Here is a 12,147-nt window from a genome sequence, read left to right as displayed (position 1 = left end):
CTTATTCTGAATTGAGAAATATGGCTAGTTCTTTATAATAATATTGAACCCACAGTTGAAACACCAATAAAATCTATTTCTGCTAGATATAATGTATTCCATTGACATTAACATTCTATCTTTCATCCAAGAATTGAGCTAGTAAAGTGAAAACAAATCTTAGACTATGTAAAACTCAGCCATGAAGAAGAGATTTCGATGTCTATAGTTTTAAAAAGTCAGAAGATCCAATACTCTGCAAATGCAGCTAGAAACACATAACCTGAATATTCCAAATATACTTAACCACACCTGTAAATGTGACTCATGGAATTTTAACACAACAGCAAAAAAAAAAAAAAAAAAAAACCAAGAAAAAGTAATAACGTGAAATTGACTTAACCAAGTGTGATGATTAATTTTATACGTCAATTTGACTAGGTCACATTATTCTAGATCTGTCTGTGAGAGTGTTTTGGAATGAGATTAACACATCAGTCAGTAGGCTGAGGAAAGCATATTATTCTTCCCTGTGGTGGTAATCTTCAATCTATGAGGACCTGAACAGATCAGAAGTCAGGGTAAGTGAGAATTTGCTCTCTGTTGCCTGTTTTCCAGCTGGAACCTCAGTCAGTCTTTGCCTGCACTTGAGCTGGAATTTATACCTCCAGCCCTCTTGTATCTCAGGCTTGTAGGTTTGGGGGAGGTTTGAGGCAAACTGACTGAAGACAGAATGTGAGTCAACTAAAGAGTTGGATATAGAATGCAGAATCTGCTGGTGATCAAAGGTCTGTGTTCATCACAGGGATGCTATGAGAACTATACGTTAGAAAGACTCATCTGGCAACTCTGAGTAGGAATTAGAACAAAAGCTTTGAGGAAGGAAAACAGTAAGCTGCTGTGAGATTCCAAACAGTCATTCAGGGGGATAAGTGAGCTTGGATGGAGAAAACTTTTATCACGGCAGCTAGCAATGTGCGAGGCCTTGGGTTCAAACCCCATCACCACAAAAACAGAAACAAAGGGAGATAGGCCAGAACTGAGCCCTGTCACTGGGTACCTTGTAGTGCCCTGGGCTGTCTTTGAAAAGCCCTCTGGGAGCATCTATCAGTGAATTCTTCCCAGTGCTCCCACTCTCACTTCTGTCATCAAACTCTCTGGAAGGCTGAGGGGACAATTATGGAGTTGAAATTCCTTAGCATTTGTTCATGAAAAGGACAATTTACAAGTTAAGAAATGGCTTTCAAGCTGATTGGGGATAGAAAAGAGTAAAGTGGGAGAGTAAAGCCTCCAACTTGGAGGGGTGTAACCAAGAGAGAGAGGGTGCCCTTCTTTTCTTTTTTTTTCTAGTCAACTGAATGAAAATAAATGATCTTCTAGAGAAATGAAGACTCAGTGAAAATTGAAAGGCTTTTTAACAATGAAATATGTAGTATAGTATGTATTATTTGAAAAAGGCATTTAAATGTCCTAATTTTCATATTATAATGTGCAAATATGAAAAGATCTTGTCCTCAGCAATGGCAAACTAGATATTTAAACCTGGCTGAAAGTATCAAAGATCAGTAACCAATTTATTTCTTAAAATACTTTATATTTAGGTTGCAGAACTATCCCTAGAAGATGGTACATTACCATCTAGACAGTAATTGTTTTATTCCAAAAGCATTTACTAAGCCTCTTTGCTGTGCCAGAGATCCCAGGAGGGCTCTGGAGGGAAAATGATGATTCAAAGACAGCAATAGGCACAGGACAGTCCAGGGAGGAACATGGAGTGTCTGGGGAGGGGAAGAAGATATATGAGTAACAGAAAGAAGTAAAAAAACTTTCTTAAGGAACCAAAAGATCAATTATTTTGGTGGGAACTGAGTAGTCAGGTATCAGTAAGTTCTTGAAATTAGAAGAAAACTAATAGGACCATGGCTGGCAAGACATTGAATTTTGAATAGGCTAGCATTAAGACTTCGCTGGTACCTGGATGAATTTAAGATTTTTCATATATAAACACACACACACATATATATGTATATATATATATTTACACACACACACATATATATATATATATATATATATATATATATATATATATATATATACTGAAGATTGAACCCAGGGCCTCCCACATGCTTAAACATGCACTCTGCCTCTGAGCTACAACCTCAGGTCCTTGGAAGAATTTAAGGGGAAACAAATAAGAGGCAGAAAGACCATTAGAAATGATCATAATTATTTGGGAAATAATTCTTTAAAATTATTTAGAAAAGAGTTGCTGAGACTTAAAGTAGAGTAGTGAAAAAAGGAACTGAGAAAAAGGATAGAATTGAGAAACATTTCAATGATAAAATCAGCAGAATAGGTAATTGATCAGACTTGAGTTAAGAAGGTGCTAGAATAAATGAAGGGAAGGATATATATGGCCTTGATTCACTGCACTGTTCACAGGATGGTAGTAATGCCATCAAATGAGATGGAGATAGTAATAAGATCCAAAGTCACTTTTGCTCAATTTAATGACATGAATTATTTTCAAAATAAGACCAAAATTCTAGAGTGCCTAATATTTATAAGGTGTTTTTCACATTTGTCAAGTGCTCCACAAGTTTTAAGTCATTTGACAGTAACTTCCCTGGAAGACAGGCAGAACTATTACATTTTAGAGATGAGCAGCTATGATTCACAGAAGACATCAACTTCTCCCAAACCGACTAGTTGCTGAGAGAACAGAAACGGAGATCTAGAACATCCTTCTAGAGCCATCCCTCCTTCCCTACAGCAGGCCTATTGTATGGTCAGGGAGGAGCTGTCTCCCTTCCAGAGTAGAGACACACACTATTTCTTGCCTTGGTTATGGTGGTTTCTGCCTCCTTGCCCAGAGGACTGTCACCAACCGTGAGCAGTGCTGACATGATAAGGATGCACATTCTTGCTATAGGATGTCATGAAGGGCTCCACTGAGATACATGTTATGCCTCCTTTTGCCTTTGCCACATAAAGACCGCAAATGAATAGGAATCCTAAGCCCCAGGAGCAAGTGAACTCCTGTAACTTGCCTAGGATCTGTCACGTGACAATCTATAGGGTATGTTTGTCAGGTTTCTGTCACATGACAAATACCTGAGAATAACGACATATACAGAGGAAAGGTTTATCTTGGTTCTTGGTTTTAAGAGATTTCAGTCCACGGTGCTTTGAGCCTGTGGTGGCTCAGTCCATTATGGAAGGGGTGTGTGGTGGAGGAGGCTTGTTCACCATGGTAGAAGGGAACCAAAGAGAAAGAGGAAGAAATTGGGATCTATTTAGATCTAAATAGCCCCTTCAAGAGCATGCTCCCATTGACCTTACTTTTCCCTGTAGGCCCCACTTCCTAAAGGTTCCACCACCTCCAGTAGTACCACAGGTTGACGAAACCTTCAACACAGAGGCCTATGGGGTGCATTCCAAATGCAAAGTATAGCAGTAGGCACTTACTGCTATCTCTGTTAGGTCACAGATTAACCTGTGGCGTCACTAAGAATCTCTAAACTGAAAAGTTCATAGCCTTTCCTATGAGACAAGGAAATCCTTAAAAGGGGAATGCAGGAGGAAGGGGAAGGAGGATAGAGAAAGCAAGTGTGTCTTTGAAAAAGAAGGAATGGTGAAAGAGGAGTGGAGAGGGGGGGACAGGTTTCATGGGTAAAGCAAAGTAACTTTAGATACCTCTTCCCCCTGACCCCTACTTGTGATGTCACAGCACACCTCAGCTAGTTTAACTTAGGTAAAGACAGCATGGTATTTCCTCTGACAAGCATGATACCAGCAAGACCTGACAAGGTCACTAGAACATCATGAAAGGTAATGTGAGTTTATCTGTGCAGCAAAACTGAACACAGTGGACGTAAGGAAACTACATTTCACTTCTATGTTACTCGTTTTCACTAACATGGGATTTCAGACTTGCTATTACATACTCTCCTGAGGAAAGGGAGAAATAGACTTGGCCCAAGTGAGGGAATACAGGACATTTTTTTCCAATCAGCTGTAACGAATACCTCATGTGAAAGGAAGGAAGGAAAGTAGAAAGGAAAGATAACCACATCTAGCAGTTCCATTTTAAAGCAAGCACAATAAGCATAGTGATACTTGAACTTGTGTTTGAAAACACAGTTTTTTGGGGTTTTTTTTGTTGTTGTTACCAGGGTATTGCAGAACCTCAAAGTTCTCAGAGAACAACTTAAAAAGAATGTTTTTGCTTCTAAGTATTTGTCAGGGAGAGCAGGCCATTTGATAGAGCATGTGGGATTTGTGAGTGTATGCATTTATGGATAAATAATGATGTTTGTTTTATGGCAGAGAATACAAAATTTACTTTTTAATTAATAAAAAAGAATAAAGATGGAAACATTTTAAAGTCAGAGCTGTAGGTTACCATTCTATAGATCACAAAAACATCTGATTTTCGGTCCTTAAACTGGATCCTTCTGAGTCCAAGTCACTGATGAGGAGAAGTTGGGAAGGGAGTAAGAATATGAAGAAGGGATATCTTTCCTTAAGTGAGGGATGGAGGTACCTGAAATTGCACACCTTCTTTGCTATGTAGCCATTCATTTGCTAGGCCAGAGGACAGGTAGGTTCCCTGACACCTTCCTCCCAGAGCTGTGTTGATGATACCCTTTCCTTCCTCCCTTCCCTTCTTCATGATATAAATTTTCTGGGGGCCACTACTTTCAAATATTGGGAGTTCTACATACTTCCAAAAAATGTTACAGAAGGTTTCAGATAGTTAAAGTATGTATGTGTGGAGAGTCACATTACATTTCTTCATAGCACAAATGCAACTTACTCATCTGAATAAGTCCTTTAACTGGTACAGAACCTGGCTTCGGTAAAAATATTTATAGAAGAGGCTGTGCATCAAGTGTAATATATACATATGTGTATGTATATATATATGTGTGTGTGTATATATATATATATATATATATATCATGCATGAGGCCCAGGATTCAATCCCCAACACTAAAAAACAAAACAACCCTACAAGAAGTGAAATTCCTTCTCTGAGGAGCAGTCAGGCGTTTAGCCTCTCTAAATCTGATTCAGCCCCTGTTGGACCAACAATGCTACCAAAAGGTTACCAGGAGACTCAATTCATTGCACAGCGTAAGCTTGCTACATGATACTCGAGGCTTCAACTTCCTCACCTTTAAAATGAGTTGAATAAGATGATTCCTAACATCCATTCTTGATTCCAACTTCTATTAGTCTGTGGTTCCATGAGGGAGGGATTTAAGTGATTTTTTTTCCTGGCACTGGGTTTTGAACTCAGGCTCAGGGTCTCACACTTGCTAGGCAGGTACTCTTACTGCTTGAGCCACCCCACCAGTCCTTTTCTGTGTTTTTTTTTTTTTTTTCTAGACAGGGTCTTGAGAACTGCTTGCTTGCTGTTGTCTTTTTTTTTTAATTTTTATTTTTTTATTATTCATATGTGCATGCAAGGCTTGGGTCATTTCTCCCCACTGCCCCCACCCCCTCCCTTACTACCTACCCACCCCCCTACCTCTCCCCCCAACCCCCTCAATACCCGGCAGAAACTATTTTGCCCTTATCTCTAATTTTGTTGAAGAGAGAGTATAAGCAATAATAGGAAGAAACAAGGGTTTTTGCTGGTTGAGATAAGGATAGCTATACAGGGAGTTGACTCACATTAATTTCTTGTGCGTGTGTTACCTTCTAGGTTAATTCATTTTGATCTCACCTTTTCTCTAGTTCCTGGTCCCCTTCTCCTATTGGCCTTAGTTGCTTTTAAGGTATCTGCTTTAGTTTCTCTGCATTGAGAGCAACAAATAGTAGCTAATTTTTTAGGTGTCTTACCTATCCTCATATCTCCCTTGTGTGCACTTGCTTTTATCTTGTGATCAAAGTTCAAACCCCTTGTTGTGTTTGCCCTTGATCTAATGTCCACATATGAGGGAGAACATACAATTTTTGGTCTTTTGGGCCAGGCTAACCTCACTCAGAATGATGTTCTCCAATTCCATCCATTTACCAGCGAATGATAACATTTCGTTCTTCTTCATGGCTGCATAAAATTCCATTGTGTATAGATACCACATTTTCTTAATCCATTCGTCAGTGGTGGGGCATCTTGGCTGTTTCCATAACTTGACTATTGTGAATAGTACTGCAATAAACATGGGTGTGCAGGTGCCTCTGGAGTAACCTGTGTCACAATCTTTTGGGTATATCCCCAAGAGTGGTATTGCTGGATCAAATGGTAGATCAATGTCTAGCTTTTTAAGTAGTCTCCAAATTTTTTTCCAGAGTGGTTGTACTAGTTTACATTCCCACCAACAGCATAAGAGGGTTCCTTTTCCCCACATCCTCGCCAACACCTGTTGTTGGTGGTGTTGCTAATGATGGCTATTCTAACAGGGGTGAGGTAGAATCTTAGTGTGGTTTTAATTTGCATTTCCTTTATTGCTAGAGATGGTGAGCATTTTTTCATGTGTTTTTTGGCCATTTGAATCTCTTCTTTTGAGAAAGTTCTGTTTAGTTCACTTGCCCATTTCTTTATTGGCTCATTAGTTTTGAGAGAATTTAGTTTTTAAAGTTCCCTATATATTCTGGTTATCAGTCCTTTGTCTGATGTGTAGCTGGCAAATATTTTCTCCCACTCTGTGGGTGTTCTCTTCAGTTTAGAGACCATTTCTTTTGATGAGCAGAAGCTTTTTAGTTTTATGAAGTCCCATTTATCTATACTATCTCTTAGATGTTGTGCTGCTGGGGTTCCATTGAGAAAGTTCTTACCTATACCTACTAACTCCAGAGTATTTCCTACTCTTTCCTGTATCAACTTTAGAGTTTGTGGTCTGATATTAAGATCCTTGATCCATTTTGAGTTAATCTTGGTATAGGGTGATACACATGGATCTAGTTTCAGTTTTTTGCAGACTGCTAACCAGTTTTCTCAGCAGCTTTTGTTGAAGAGGCTGTTTTTTTTCCATCTTATATTTTTAGCGCCTTTGTCAAAGATAAGTTGCTTATAGTTGTGTGGCTTCATATCTGGATCCTCTATTCTGTTCCACTGGTCTTCATGTCTGTTTTTGTGCCAGTACCATGCTGTTTTTATTATTATTGCTTTGTAATATAGTTTGAAGTCAGGTATTGTGATACCTCCTGCATTGTTCTTTTGACTGAGTATTGCCTTGGCTATTCATGGCCTCTTGTGTTTCCATATAAATTTAATGGTAGATTTTTCAATCTCCTTAATGAATGTCATTGGAATTTTGATGGGAATCGCATTAAACGTGTAGATTATTTTGGGGAGTATAGACATTTTTACTATGTTGATTCTACCAATCCATGAGCATGGGAGATCTCTCCACTTTCTACAGTCTTCCTCAATCTCTTTCTTCAGAAGTTTATAGTTTTCCTTGTAGAGGTCATTCACATCTTTTGTTAGGTTTACACCTAGGTATTTGATATTTTTGAGATATTGTAAATGGAATTGTTTTCATACATTCTTTTTCAGTTTGTTCACTATTAGTGTATAGAAATGCTAATGATTTTTCTATGTTGATTTTATATCCTGCTACCTTGCTGTAGCTATTGATGATGTCTAGAAGTTTCTGAGTAGAGTTTTTTTGGGTTTTTAAGGTATAGGATCAGGTTGTCTGCAAATAGGGATATTTTGACAGTTTCTTTACCTATTTGTATTCCTTTTATTCCTTCTTCTTGCCTAATTGCTCTGGCTAGGAATTCCAGTAATACATTGAATAGGAGTGGAGATAGTGGGCATCTTTGTCTTGTTCCTGATTTTAGAGGGAATGGTTTCAGTTTTTCTCCGTTAAGTATAATGCTGGCTGTAGGTTTGTCATATATAGCTTTTATAATGTTGAGGTACTTTCCTTCTATTCCTAGTTTTCTTAGAGCTTTTATCATGAGATGGTGTTGGATCTTATCAAAGGCTTTTTCTGCATCTATTGAGATGATCAAGTGGTTTTTGTCTTTGCTTCTATTAATGTGGTTTATTATGTTTATTGATTTTCATATGTTGAACCACCCCTGCATCCCTGGGATGAAGCCTACTTGGTTGTGGTGAATAATATTTTTGATGTGTTGTTGAATTTGGTTTGCCATTATTTTGTTGAGGATTTTTGCATCAATGTTCATTAAGGAGATTGGCCTGTTGTTCTCCTTTTTGGAGGTGTCTTTGCCTGCTTTTGGGATAAGTGTAATACTGGCTTCATAAAATGTGTTTGTCAGTTTTCCTTCCCTTTCTATTTCGTGGAACAGTTTAAGGAGGGTTGGTATCAGTTCTTCTTTAAAGGTCTGATATAGAATTCAGCAGAGAATCCATCAGGTCCTGGACTTTTCTTTTTGGGGTGACTCTTGATTGCTGCTTCAATTTCATTTTGTGTTACAGGTCTATTCAGGTGATTAATTTCCTCTTGGTTCAGTTTTGGATGATCATATGTATCTAGAAATCTGTCCATTTCTTTTAGATTTTCAAATTTATTTGAATATAGGTTCTCAAAGTAATCTCTGATGATTTCCTGGACTTCCATGGTGTTTGTTGTTATCTCCCCTTTTGCATTCCTGACTCTATTAATTTAGGTTTTTTCTCTCATTTTAGTCAGGTTTGCCAGGGGTCTATCGATCTTGTTTATTTTTTCAAAGAACCAACTTTTTGTTTCATTAATTCTTTGTATGGTTTTTTTGGTTTCTATTTCATTGATTTCAGTTCTTATTTTTATTATTTCTCTCCTTCTATTTGTTTTGGGATTTGCCTGTTCTTGTTTTTCTAGGAGTTTGAGATGTATCATTAGGTCATTGATTTGGGATCTTTCAATCTTTTTAATATATGCACTCATGGCTATAAACTTTCCTCTCAAGACTGCCTTAGCTGTGTCCCATAGGTTCCGGTAGGTTGTGTTTTCATTTTCATTGACTTCCAGGAACTTTTTAATTTCCTCTTTTATTTCATCGATGACCCATTGTTCATTAAGTAATGAGTTATTCAGTTTCCAGCTGTTTGCATGTTTTTTGTCTTTACTTTTGTTGTTGAGTTCTAGTTTTATTGCATTGTGGTCAGATAGAATGCATGGTATAATTTCTATTTTCTTATATTTGCTGAGGCTTGCTTTGTGCTCTAGGATATGATCTATTTTAGAGAAGGTTCCATGGGCTGCGGAGAAGAATGTATATTGTGTAGAAGTTGGATGAAATGTTCTATAGACATCTACTAGGTCCATTTGATCTATTGTATATTTTAGATCTTGGATTTCTTTATTGATTTTTTTGTTTGGATGACCTATCTATTGATAATGGGGTGTTAAAGTCTCCCACAACCACTGTGTTGGAGTTATATATGCTTTTAGGTCTTTCAGGGTATGTTTGATGAAATTGGGTGCATTGACATTGAGTACATATAGGTTGATAATTATTATTTCTTTTTGGTCTATTTCCCCTTTTATTAGTATGATATGTCCTTTATCTCATTTGATCAATGTAGGTTTGAAGTCCACTTTGTCAGACATAAGTATTGTTACTCCTGCTTGTTTTGGGGGGCCATTGGCTTGACAAATCTTCTTCCAGCCTTTCATCCTAAGCCTATGTTTATTTCTGTCAGTGAGATGGGTCTCCTGTAAGCAACAAATTGTTGGATCTTCCTTTTTAATCCATTTCATCAAATGCTGTCTTTTGATGGGTGAATTAAGTCCATTAACATTAAGTGTTAGTACTGATAGGTATGTGGTGATTCCTGTCATTTAGTTGTCTTAGTTGTTTGAAGGTTTGATTGTGTGTACCTAAGTTGAGGTTACTCTCTACTTCCTTGCTTTTCTTTTCCTGTGGTTTGGTGCTGCCTGTCTTTTCATGGTTAAGTTAAGTTTCACTTTCTGTGTGCAGAATCCCTTGAAGAATCTTTTGTAGTGGTGACTTTGTGGTCACATATTGTTTTAGTTTTTGCTTATCATGGAAGACTTTTATTGCTCCATCTATTCTGAATGATAGTTTTACTGAGTAGAGTATCCTGGGGTTGAAGTTATTTTCATTCAGTGCCCAGAAGGTCTCACCCCATGCTCTTCTTGTTTTTAATGTTTCTGTTGAGAAGTCTGCTGTAATTTTGATGGGTTTACCTTTGTATGTTATTTGTTTTTTCTCTCTTACAGCCTTCAATATTCTTTCCCTAGTTTCTAAATTTGTTTTTTTAATGATGATATGTCGTAGAGTAGTTCTATTTTGATCTGGTCTGTTTGGTGTTCTGGAGGCCTCTTGCATCTATATGGGACTATATTTCTCTAGATTTGGGAAATTTTCTGTTATTATTTTGTTGAATATATCACGCATTCCCTTCGCTTGCACCTCTTCTTCTTCTATGCCCATGATTCTCAAGTTTGGTCTTTTGATGGAGTCAGTGAGTTCTTGCATTTTCTTTTCACAGGTCTTGAGTTGTTTAATTAATAATTCTTCAGTTTTTCCTTTAATTACCATTTCATCTTTGAGTTCTGAGATTCTGTCTTCTGTTTGTTCTGTTCTGCTGTATTGGCCTTCTGTTTTGTTTTGCAATTCTGTTCCGTTCTTTTTTCTGAGGTTTTCCTTATATCCTCGGTTTTTTCCTCTTTAATGTTGTCTATTTTTGTCCTGAGTTCATTTATCTCTTTATTAATCATGTTCTCTGTTTCACTTTTGTGTTTATACAGTGCTTCTATGGTTTCCTTTATTTCTTCTTTTGCTTTTTCAAATTCTCTATTTTTGTTGTTTTGGAATTTCTTGAGTGTCTCTTGTACATTTTGTTGACCCTATCCAGTATCATCTCTATAAAATTCTCATTGAGTACCTGTTGTATGTCTTCTTTTAAATTATTCTTGTGGGCTTCATTGGATTCTTTGGCATAGTTTACCTTCATTTTGTTGGAGTCTGGATCTGAGTATCTGTTTTCTTCATTTCCCTCTGGTTCCTGTTCTAATTTTTTGCTGTGGGGAAACTGGTTTCCCTGTTTTTTCTGTCTTCCCGTCATTGCCCTTGGTGTTGTTATTGTCCCTGTACTATGTGCAATTAAGTATTTTATGGCTGTAATAATAGCACTAGTGATATTTAGAATGGAAGGGTGAGAGGGGATGGAAAGCAAAGAAGTTAAAGGAAAAGGGAAAAACAAATAATCAAGTAGAAAAAAACCAAAAAACAAAACAAAGAAACAAACAAAAAAGGTTTCAAAGATATAAACAGTAAGCTGAAAAGGCATTAGAGAGACAGAGAGAGGATTGAAAATAAAAAATAAAAAGGATAAAGATAAGAATAAAAATAAAAAGTAAATGAAAGAAAAATATATGTATATATAAAAAAATTAAATTAAATTAAATGTAAAAAAAAAAAAACCTCCAAGTTCAAATGCAGTGAAGTTTCAGTCTTAATAATTTTGATTTTGTCCCTCAGCCTCCAATCCTGGAGATGGTGCCTCAGATGTTGCTGTGTAGTTGTCTCATCAAAGGGGTAACATAAGAAAAAAAACCAAACAAACAAACCCACAAAGTGTCCCAATACTGTTTCAGTAAGTTTTCATCATGCAGGTGTAGTTCAGTTGTTTCCTCATCAAAGGTAGGGAGAGAGAAAATAAGAGTCTGGAGACAGTTCTGTGAATGGCTATCTGTCGCTGTGGCTCGCCTGCCCACTGCTGTCAGCCTGCTGTTTTGCTGGAGCCTTTATTTATGCAGATCTCTGGGGTGAGCTTAGCACTCACCTGGCCCCCAGGCTTTGTTTACTCAGAGTCCTCCTGTGTGCAAGCTGCTGCTACAAGCTTTCCCCTTTCCAAGCACACTGGGGAGGTGACACTGCACCCACTTTCTCAGGCCTGCGTGTTTATTTACAGCTCACGTGGAAAGTGAGTCTTCCCCCCTCTCCTGTGGATTTTACAAGCTTTCCCGCTCCTGATTACTGGGAGTGTGCTGCTGCTCCTGCTGGCCAGCATGTTTGTTTACAGCTCACATGGGAAGTGGGTCTTCCCCCCTCTCCTGTGGAGTTTTCCTCCCTCCGCCACTCTCACAAGCTTTCCCGCTCCTGGTTGCTGGGTGCTCCCACCCTCTCCGACCAGGCCCAGCTTGTTTATTTACAGTTCTGGGAGGGATTCCTCTCCCCCCTCTTCAGCGCTCAGGGTGCCCCACCCTCTTTGCTACGTGTCTTTATTGT

General features: G+C 37.9%; 1 long non-coding RNA gene across 2 annotated transcripts in view; it reads left to right on the top strand.

Annotated features, from left to right (window-relative positions):
- Positions 1 to 366: 366 nt before the first annotated feature.
- The window catches only part of LOC141421345 (uncharacterized), a 31,414-nt gene continuing 19,633 nt past the window's right edge, over positions 367 to 12,147 (top strand). For both annotated transcript variants that reach the window (XR_012445939.1, XR_012445941.1), the window contains exon 1: positions 367 to 560. This is a non-coding gene — a long non-coding RNA (uncharacterized lncRNA). The remainder of the gene's footprint in view (positions 561 to 12,147) is intronic.

The sequence above is a fragment of the Castor canadensis genome, chromosome 3, assembly GCF_047511655.1.
Source record: "Castor canadensis chromosome 3, mCasCan1.hap1v2, whole genome shotgun sequence".
In the NCBI taxonomy this organism is placed as follows: Eukaryota; Metazoa; Chordata; class Mammalia; order Rodentia; family Castoridae; genus Castor; species Castor canadensis.
This window is presented reverse-complemented; position numbering and strand designations above follow the sequence as displayed.